The sequence below is a fragment of the Corvus brachyrhynchos genome, unplaced genomic scaffold, assembly GCF_000691975.1.
Source record: "Corvus brachyrhynchos isolate BGI_N302 unplaced genomic scaffold, ASM69197v1 scaffold112, whole genome shotgun sequence".
In the NCBI taxonomy this organism is placed as follows: Eukaryota; Metazoa; Chordata; class Aves; order Passeriformes; family Corvidae; genus Corvus; species Corvus brachyrhynchos.
The window spans coordinates 117,985-127,865 of NW_008236765.1; the positions used below are offsets into that span (position 1 = coordinate 117,985).

The 9,881-nt window shown below is 47.4% G+C and overlaps 1 long non-coding RNA gene across 2 annotated transcripts in view; it reads left to right on the plus strand.

Moving 5' to 3' along the window:
• The window catches only part of LOC108444948, a 171,501-nt gene that overhangs the window by 2,820 nt on the left and 158,800 nt on the right, over positions 1-9,881 (plus strand). Inside the window, exons 1-2 of one of the 2 annotated variants that reach the window (XR_001859665.1) lie at positions 3,546-6,126; positions 8,992-9,106. This is a non-coding gene — a long non-coding RNA (uncharacterized LOC108444948). Of the gene's footprint in view, positions 1-3,545; positions 6,127-8,991; positions 9,107-9,881 lie in introns of those variants that run through there. The other variant, XR_001859667.1, reaches the window with a different exon arrangement.

Genomic DNA, 9,881 nt, shown 5'->3' on the forward strand with positions numbered 1-9,881 from the left:
CAGACTAGGGGCTCAGCCGGGGAGGTTACAAACGCCCGGGAATCCTTTGTCCCGGGACCTTCCCGAGGCACCTGCTCAAGCTGCTACTGTGTGTCTGCACCACGTTTAAATTACTTAGGGAACAAGAGGTTCCCTAAGTGACTCTGCCATTAGAGCCGAGCTGGTAAGGAAACCTGGTCGGACTGTGTGAGATCCAACAGGATCTTTGTGTGCCCTGCTCCATTTATGCTCTGGTTTTCCAGTGAGCAGCCGGGGGAAGAACAATGATCCCAACCAAAATATCTTAAATGTTGATGGCAGAATGTAAGCAAACCCCAAAGTGGTTCAATTTTAAAACTGAAAGGCTGGAAATATTCGCGGTGCTGATTTTTGAGGCACTGAAACTGTTTCTTCCGCTCCTGCTTTCCCTGTCTGTAGGCGGCCCCTCCCGGCCGTGCTGCGGGGCGGGAGGAGGTCGGTGACAGGAGGACCCGGGGCAGGCGGGGGTCGGGGCATCCTCCCCGTCATGCCCAGCTCTCCCTGCAGGTGTCAGCCTTGCTCCACGCTACCGCCCGTCCTGCCGCCGCACCTGGGCCTGCCTCCCGCCAGCTGCCTCGGTGGCCTCCTCCTCATTCCATAGGACTCGGGGCTCGACCCGGCGGGGCCGCGCCTTGCAGACCCCTAGCAGTGCGCATCGGGGCGGTGCTGGTGTTCCTAAAATTGCCGTGGCTCCCAGTTTGATCCTCCTCTGAAGTGCCCGGCAAAATGCCTCCTCCCGAGTTTTGTTCGGGGGCTTCTCACCTTACAAGTAAGGAAACGCGAGGTGCTCTGGGACTTCTTTTTCCACTGTTGGAATCCGCTGCTCTGGGAGAATTCAGCTTGCTCTGAATTTTCCAGAAAAGACAGATTAGTGCCCAGGAATTAAGTCTTTTATCAGGCTGCCTTAGTTAGGAAAGTGCATCTGGGAATGTTGGCGCAAGGCACTGCATATCTTCCTTTGCATTGTGCCTACAGCGGTGTTGGTGGATAGCTCAGGGTTTCTTTGCCTGTGATAAACACAGTTGTGTTTTCCCTGGGGACAGGAAGCAGGAGAGATATATTGGAATCCTGTGTGCAGCAATTTGGCAAAACTTGTGGATGAAGTATAGGCACTGTTTTATGGCCACGGAGACCATGTAGCTGTTTGTGTGCATGGAGTGTCCGTGTGCACCAGGCCATGTGTGACATCAGGAGGGGAGATATTAAAGCCCCTTGCCATGTACAAGATAGGAATCCTGTCTCCAGTTCTTGGAAGTAGCCATGGCAGCTGTGCAATGGATTCCTGGATGCTGGTATGCAGTGGAGTCACATATAAGAAACTAAGATTTGTAGCCTTGTGGGAGTCAAAGAGGCTTTGAAAGAGAGAGAGAGTGTGTGTGTGTGCAAGAATATAAATCTCAGGACACCCCTGATCCGCCAATTCCCTTCATGAGAGAACACTAGGAATGCAAGTACTTTGTGTTTGATAATGACTTTAATACCAAGAAAGCTTGGTTTCAAGGTCCTCTTCCCTGAAGGTCTTCTCTCCTCCCACTGTCCCCACTAGCAGTTTTGTGGCCAAGTTCCCCGTGGTTTCCTGCAGCTCCTTAGTTTAGCACTGAGCAGCTTCCAGGAGTGCCCCAGACAGACCTGCTGACATCTGCGTGGGGACTCGGCTCTCTTTCCTCTCCCCATGGAGAGATGCCATGTGATGTGTGCACTGAAGCGACTTGGTTTGGTAGGGCTCTTCTCTGCCTTTTTTTTTTTTTTCCTTTTTTTTTTGGGGGGGGGGGGGCGTGTTTTTGTTTTTTGATTCAATCCCTTTGGCTTTCCTCTCCAGCTTCTGAATCTCAGCATCTGTCAGTGGTGCGATAAATTCTCTTTGGTGATAAGAGAACAGCTGCCAATAGCAAGAGCAGGGATGGCACTTGGGTGTTTTCCTGCTGTGCGAGCCCTTGCAGTCAGCAGAACCGCCCTGTGCACACAATGGAGAAGGCACCTCTCCTGCCCAGCCCACTGTTCTGCTCCCAATTTAGCAACATCTTTTCCCTCCGCGTTAAGCAGATGCACACGAACAATTGTGCAGCATAATAGAGTCCTGAACTGAAAGAACTGGAAGTAATTCACAAATCACTTTTTTCTGGATACATTCTGAAAGTGGAAGCGGTCTGGGGCCAATAAAGGAATTTTTTTGAGAACTGCAGGGATTTTCAGGGAAGAAAGATTCTTAATCATGTGGGGTGGTGTTTCCTAGCACAACAGTCTGCTTGCAGTGAAATTGGTAGAGGAAAAAAGTCCTTTCTGTGGAGTTCGGGTGTTTTGTTTTTCATATTTAAAGGTCTCTCTCACTCCTGCCTGCCTATAAAATTTTATCACAACTGGAATTCATGCCACAACAGAAGGCACTTCGTGACCAATTATTTTGACTAGAGAGGTTTTGCTTCTCTAGTTGGGGTAAGTTTAGTTGATGTATTTACAATGAGGGTAAAATTCCAGGCATTGTGGACAGCTTTGGTCCTAAGGTAATTTTGGAGAAGTATGTGGGTTTGGGAATTTGCTAAAGAAAGAACCAGACCGTTCCTCTGGAAGTCTGAGGCTCCCCTCACCTGGTTGGAGTCTGACAGCAAATTTACCAAAGGGGATTGTGTTTGTAAGGCACTTAAAAGTCAAACCAGCCTTTCTGTAAAGTCATCCTGTGGGTTTTGCTGTAAAGCCTCACTGGTGCTGACGGATATCTCCAGGTGTTTGAATGTCGTTGTAAGCAGGGCCACAGACGCACGTTCTCATTTGGTTCTGATGAGGAGTCCTATGCTGAAATCAACTGACCTTTTCCAAAATTCCTTCCAAACTTTTACTGTGCTTTTTAATCTGATATATGAAGCACTGCTTTAATCCAAACAAGGCCTGGGTACTGGCATTTGGGATCATCTCACTGCACTTCCTTTTGGCTTGTTTTTTCATCATCTGCCAAGATGAACACATGCAAATCATGTTTTTTTCCTGTCTGTGTTGCTAAATGCCACAATCTCTGCTAAGTAGCAGTGGTGTGGTTTGAGAATTGGCAATATCAAAATGAAGGTTTGCCTTGCCTCCCAAAATGCTCCAGAAAGATCCAGGAAACGGGGAGGAAATGATTGTCCTGTTCAGCTCTCTGCACTGTGGATATTGTTGCCTGCCTGCCAGACTGGGGTTTTCCCCTTGCTACTTAGTTTGTCTTGAGATAGGTTTTTCTCAGTTGTTTTGATTACTAAAATTGCAATTCCGTGATCTTCTGAAGATACACAGGTTATCTTCCCTCTCTTATCCTCATTCTCTGTCTAGCTTCATTAAGTCATGGAGACTTACAAGTGCCAAGGAGGAGGCCGTGTATTACGAAGTACTGGGATGCCGGTGAAGAACCAAGTACAGTGTAACAACTCCTGCAACTGCTTTTAATCCCTTATTTCGTGATGTCTTGTGTTTGTCTACTTTTCATGCTAGTAGATGCCCCAGTCCCATCTCCATGGGGGCCTGGGCGACCTGGAATGCTCCTTTTCAGCTATTACCTGGACTAAAAATTCTCGGCAGACAAGAGAGGGAAGGAAATTTGGAACCTGCTTTCCTACCTAATTTTTTCCCTTTTCTCATCAAATTATTTGACCATTTCATCTATTAATTCCACATATTTAAGCTAATGGGTTGGTTTTTTTAGGTTGTCAAACATTAAGCAAGGTCCATAGAAGATTATTTCCCAGTCTTAGAAGCATCTGTTGGAATTTTCCTCTGTTGTCCAGTCGCATCCTCCTTGCCATTCCCTTTCACAAACCATGCTGTATACTGTATCTCATCAGTCATACAAAACTCACCAGCATGTCCCACAAATGGCTGCAGAGCACTTGGATTTGACCAGTCTTGAGAATTCTGTTCTGCTTCTGCTCCTCCTTTCTCTGCGACCTTGGAATGACAGTAACCTGGTGTTCTGGGAAAAACGAGGCAGTGATTGAACTCCCTGTCTGTGCTGTGTACATTGAGCCGTGAGGAGTTAGAATTCTGCTACTCTTGCCCAAAGCCCATCTTGATTCTGTTTCCTGTTTTCCTACAGTCTGCTAAGCTGATGGATGCCTTCTGACGGTGTTCTGCTGTTGGAGTGACTGCTGGAATGAAAGCTTTGTGCTCCGCAGAAGACACAGTGCTGGAGCCGCGGTTGTGTCAGCCTGTGCTGTGTCACTGGGAAGTGATCGTACCGACATGTGAAGTGTGCTCTTCCCCCACTGAGATCTGATTCCCGCCGACGTGCTGAATGGCAGGAGTGACTCCTGAAAGCCTGCTGATGATCTGTGCTGCTGGGGAGGGGTTTGGAGCGGGAATCCAAGAGCAGCGTGGGGATGTGGAGCTGTTCGCAGCTCCCTTGCCTGTCCTAGGGCCACGTGTCATGGAGAGCCATCGGGCTTGGCTACTCTGGGTATTCCTGGCAAGCTGGGACTTTTTCCGGCAGCCTTGCAAGGAGTTGAATGGCTGCAGATGCTTCCTCCTGACTGGAGCTGGGAGTTTGAAGGGCAGCTGAATTTGCTAATGTTGGTGCTTTGATGCAGAGTGTGAGAAATGGTGATGAGGCATGAGGCAGAACAGCTTGCTCGATTGCTGCTGGAGTGACTCCGCCGTGCTGACAGTAGTTAAAAACATGGCTTTGGTGCATAGGCTTAGTTAATATATAGAACTTGGAAGGCAGCTCAGAACAGCTATGGGCAATGGCCATGGGCTCTCTCTCTGTCTTTTTTAATAGAGTCACTTCCCTGCCCAGAACTGCACTTTAATTTTCAGTCTCTTTAGGGTCATTAGAGAAGACTGACATTTTGGGAACATTTGTACAGTACAAGTATGAATAACGGTATCCATGCTTTGTCCTGCAAGGGGATGTGCAGTGAGGTCAGGGTTATTTTCCTGGTTGTTAGCAGTGGTGACATTTTTGTTTCAAGTACAAAACATGGTGTTCTTTTTGCTGGAGAGTTAGTCCAAAGCAAAGGCTCAGCTGGGGTCAACTAGAACCAGGACATACTGGATGGGCTGTGCTTTCTTGGAACAGCGGGACGTGATTGGGTTAACTTCCCAGAGGAACCTCTCCTGCAGTAGAAAAGTGACTTTAACAGCTGTAGCTCTCTGCTTGGCCTTCTCTTCTGCACAGCAAATAGGAAGAACAAGTAACTCTGCCACCTGTGAGAAGTCTGGCTGGCACAAAGACTACACTGAACATGGCTGACACCTCACATCCGAGGACCTGCCATCCTGCTTGCATTCAGGCAGCCTGATCTGCCCTCATCCTCACCTCCTTGGCTATCCAGAAACGGTGTCAGTGGTTCGGGAAGAGAGACCTCTTAGTTCCTACCTGGCCTCGTTGGTCGTGATGCTGCAGGAAGCAAAATCCCAACAGAAGCATGTCCTGCAGACAGCTGGGAAGGGCTGTGGTGTTCCTCAGGTCATGGAGAGACCTGCCACTGCCAGCCAGAATGAGAGGGAGCTGCAGGATGGGCAGAGACAACCCAGGAGAACAGATGACCTTGACTGCACATCCATCTCTCCGTATCCAAGTCCTTTCAACTTTGTCAGAGCTTTTCAGATAATTTTCTCAATTAACGATTGATGTGCCAGCTGTTTCTAAGGTGGGCTCAGATGGTGAACTTGGTCACTCACGTTGGCGATCGGTCCCTCCGTGGGTGATCCCACTGACTTCGGCGGGAGTGCTCGCTGCGGAGGGAGATTCACCCTGGACGAGGGGGATCCTTCCTGTGCAGGTGGGGGATCGGTCGAAGAGACAGCAATCTTGGGTTTTTTGTTTAGCCTCAAAGTATTCATCCTTGTGTTCTCCAGGTTAAGACATGCATCAGCTAATGGAAGTGGATGCCAAATGCCCCTGGAGTTGCTGAAAGAATATTTATCAACATTTCTCTCTTCACCACATTGCATTTAAAAAAAACCCCAAAACAAAAAACCACAAAAAAACCCCAACAAAAAACCTGCAGCCTCATTATTATTTCAGTGTAACTTGTGCCATGAGGAGATCAAGCAAGCATGTCAGTGTGACTGTCAGCGTGAAGAGACCAACTGTGGCTCTGTGTGTGAGAGAGTTCTGGGCACGCTACGTCAGGGGCACTGGTGAGTTTCTTTCAGGTTGCTGGAATGCTTTTTTGGGGGTTTTTGTTTGAGGGGTTTTTTGTTTGTTTGTTTGTTTGTGGGTTTTTTGATGGACTAGTAAGTTATTAGGATGTGGACTTGTCAAACAGGCTTGCCAGGTTCTCAGCAGTCATCCCAAGTGGACTGCCTAAAAAAGGGCTGGCACTGCATCACATGGAAGGACCGATGATATGTCATATATTTTTAATGGGCAAAATGTTTTAATAAACATTCTCCCTCCTAAAATACTGGATTTTAAAATAGGTTTTAGCCTTGAGCCATGTAGCTACCCAGCTGTGAATTTTATAAGGCAACAATCTCCACACCATTAGATGTTATGACTGATATGCCAGTGATGGCAACAGTAAGTATTTCCACACATTAAGAAAGTTTCCAGTAGCACTTAAAGGAAGTATGGCTCTACTTGGAAGATTTTCTCAGCTCAAACTTAAAGCAATTTAATAAAATTATGAAGTCAGCCATGTACTGTCTTCTAGTGAGCTGCAAGTTCTGTGTATTGAAGCCGTGCTGATTGCTGCGCCCGACAGCTTTGATCACATCGCCTGATGCTTTTGAACATCAACACTACTTTTCTTCTCCTGTGATTTCTGCATCCTTAGCTACTCAAAATCCAGCTGGAAGGTTGCACAATGGGGCATATGAGACCCCAGCATGATCTACCACAGTTATCTTGGTTCGTAGGAAAGGCCTGCCTGGGCTGTTTGATTTTTTTTTTTTCTGGGTTGCAGCAGTTACCTTGTTTTATTTAGAAGTGTTTGGGACCAAGTCTCAAGTTGAAAGGTGATCCAGTGATCCCTGTTTGGGCAACCCAAGTCCCTCCTGTACAGTGACTTCTGTGCAGTGATCAGTAAATCACGTAGCCTGCTGGAGATCTTAAACCTACTAGCAAGTCAAACACTGTCCGTCTTGAAAATGTCACACCTCTCATCCACCGCAGAGAGTGAAATCTGAATGTTTGTGTGTGTGTGAAAGAGAGAGCAGATGGACGTGAACTTCTGCTCTTTGTTGTTCTTTCTTGCCTCCTCTGTGAGCTGTGATCCTTTACTTACACGTGGGATAGGAGAGTTTATGAAGTTGAAAACAAGTGTTGTAGTTTACGGGCTCTTTGCAGTTTGGGGTGGGATAAAGCAGATGTGGGTTTTGTGATTATTTTTAATTTACATTCAGCACTGGGGCATTTATTTACTTTACAGAAAATCCCCTTTTTTCAAACCAAAGGTATTGGTTAAAATTCCAGTAGTCATTCAGAAATTCTGCACAAAGTCATTCTTTTAATAGTTTACAATTAGTTTCAAGCTGTAGAAGGTGACAGCAGGCTTTCTGTCATGCTCCTGTTGGACAGGAATAGAAGCACAAACATGGCTTGAAAAATCTGACAAGAACTGATACAAGGGTGGTGTTAATCCTTTGCAGCCTGCATGGTTCCATCCCGCACTGGTGCTGCCAGCTCTCTGGTGAGCTGATAGAGCTGTAGTGAACAGTCCAATGGCTCAGCTGTGTCCTGTCAGGTTTTTTTCTTCTGGTGTCACTAAAAGGTACTCACATTTCTAGCAATGCAGGAAGGAACTTTTCATGGCTGCTCACGTGGTGATTTGTTTTACCAGCAAATAGGGATTCCGTATCATTAGACTTTTCAGATTTGGTATGTCTCTGGTTTTGGCAGTTGAACCAGAAGACCCTTGAAGAGAAGTTAGAAAATTGTTTGTGCAGTTTCACATCTTTTTTGCACTTAGATAGATGGTGGCCTTCCTTTCACAGAGGAATGACTTGCTCTTACTCCGCAGTTTTGGCATTATCTATTGGTGATGGCCAGGGAGAAGAGAACCCAGAGGTCCTGGGTGCTGGCTGCTGTAAGGGTAAATGACACCAAGCAGCCTCTGTCCCACTGGGCTTTTCAGTCCAGAAGATCCATCACAACAAAGGAATTAAAATACCGCAGACAAAGTCACTGTACCAGGTTCCCACTCAGGAGACTGTTGGGTTCACCTGGAGGTCTTGTGGTGCTCCTAGCAAAGGAGTGAAAATAACTTCGCCTGATGCTGTGGTATAGGGTAGGGCTTTGGAAAGGCACGTCCAGATGTGCCTTTTGGTGTCCATTTCTGTTTCAGGTAATTCCTGTTTCTCATACTTCGGAGCAAGTGACAGGACATCCCCAGCTCTGAAGTTCCTGTGGTGCCTAAAACTCTCCCAGGGATTTGTGCAGCCTTATCACCTGCACTCCTGAGCAAGCTTAGGGATCTGCAGGATGGGGTTTGGTATTGAGCAGGATAAAGCCTTCCTGCAGGTTATCTCTTGTGATGGGATCTTGTTTCCTGACACTAGCCAAGTGTCACTCACTCTGATACCACTCCTCTCCCTGTTCCTCCTGTGATGTCTGTAAGGAGCAGTTAGTTAAATGGCAAATAAATCTGATTCCTGTTAGATGAAAAATCAAGTCAGGTAAGTTGCTGCTTGTTTTGCTTTGACTGCCGTGTCTATTAGGCAGTGATTTCTGGCACCTTCTCCTTGCTGCTGTCACCCCTCATAAACTCCATTCCCAGGGGCCTGACAAACTTGTGTGGCACTGGAGAGCAGTGTGGCTTCCCTGCCATGGGAGGGTATTCCTGCCCCAGCTGCCCGGCCTTCCCCCTGGAGCTTGGGGCTGGGGGAGAGCCGCAGAGCTGGATGCTCTGCTCTGGCATTGCAGGGAGGGCCACAGCAGGTGGTGGGGAGCAGGGGCCTGTGGTGGGGAGGAGAGGCTCTGCCCTGTTAGTGCCCAGCCCAGGGTGGAGGTGGAGCAGGAAGAGGCAGCACAGTGATCTCATTCCATGTTTCTCTATGTGCCAGGTGTTCCTGCGGGCTGAGAAGAGCCCTTTGGTCATGAGGATGGGGCAGAGGGACCCCGTGTGCATGGTGTCATCAGCAAGGATCTCCTCCTCCCCAGCACGCTGAGAAGGGACAGGTAATTTGCTTCCTCCTGGGGGGAAGAGGAGCTGTGGCAGGCCCTCCGTTCCAGGCCGTGTGACGGCATGTGGACCCCCAATCTCCAGGTGCCCCCGGAAGCGCCGCTGCGATAGCGGGAGGGCAGCGCCGCACGTGCGGCACAGTGCTGGCACGGCCTGCGCGGGGCTCTGGTTAAGTCTTGAAAGACTTTGTGGGTTATGACATTCCCCTAAATGTGCTGAGCTTTCTTTAACCTTTCATAAAACATTGTGATCTTTATGGACTGTATCATATTGTGCAGTAATGTGCTTTATTGTCCACAGAATAAGCTTTTCTTAAAGATAATTGGAAAGCTGGAAATGGCTGCTATCGGCTGATTTTTTTTTTTAATACATTATTTCTGAAATGGGCCTGGTGTAATAATGACCCTATCTGTTCAAGATTTAAGATTTGTCTTGGCAGAGAAAATTGATCCATTTCACCTTTGTCTAATGGAAATTTTTATCTGGGATTATCTGTTTATGTAAATGAATGTTCCTCTGAAAAGAGAACTTGAGGGGGCTGTAAATCTCAGTGACACTTTAGTTTCATGGGGGGAAAATTGGAAAGGATTCTAGTATTTATCTGACTGAAATTGGTTATAAAAACAAAATTATCTTCATGTACCTGCTGCATCTGATGTTTCCTGGAATTTCATTACCTTTTTGAATAATGCAGCATCACACTATATACAGGATTCACTGAGATTAGCCCCGAAATTGTTGGGGGGGGGGGGGGGGGTGTGTGACGGCGCG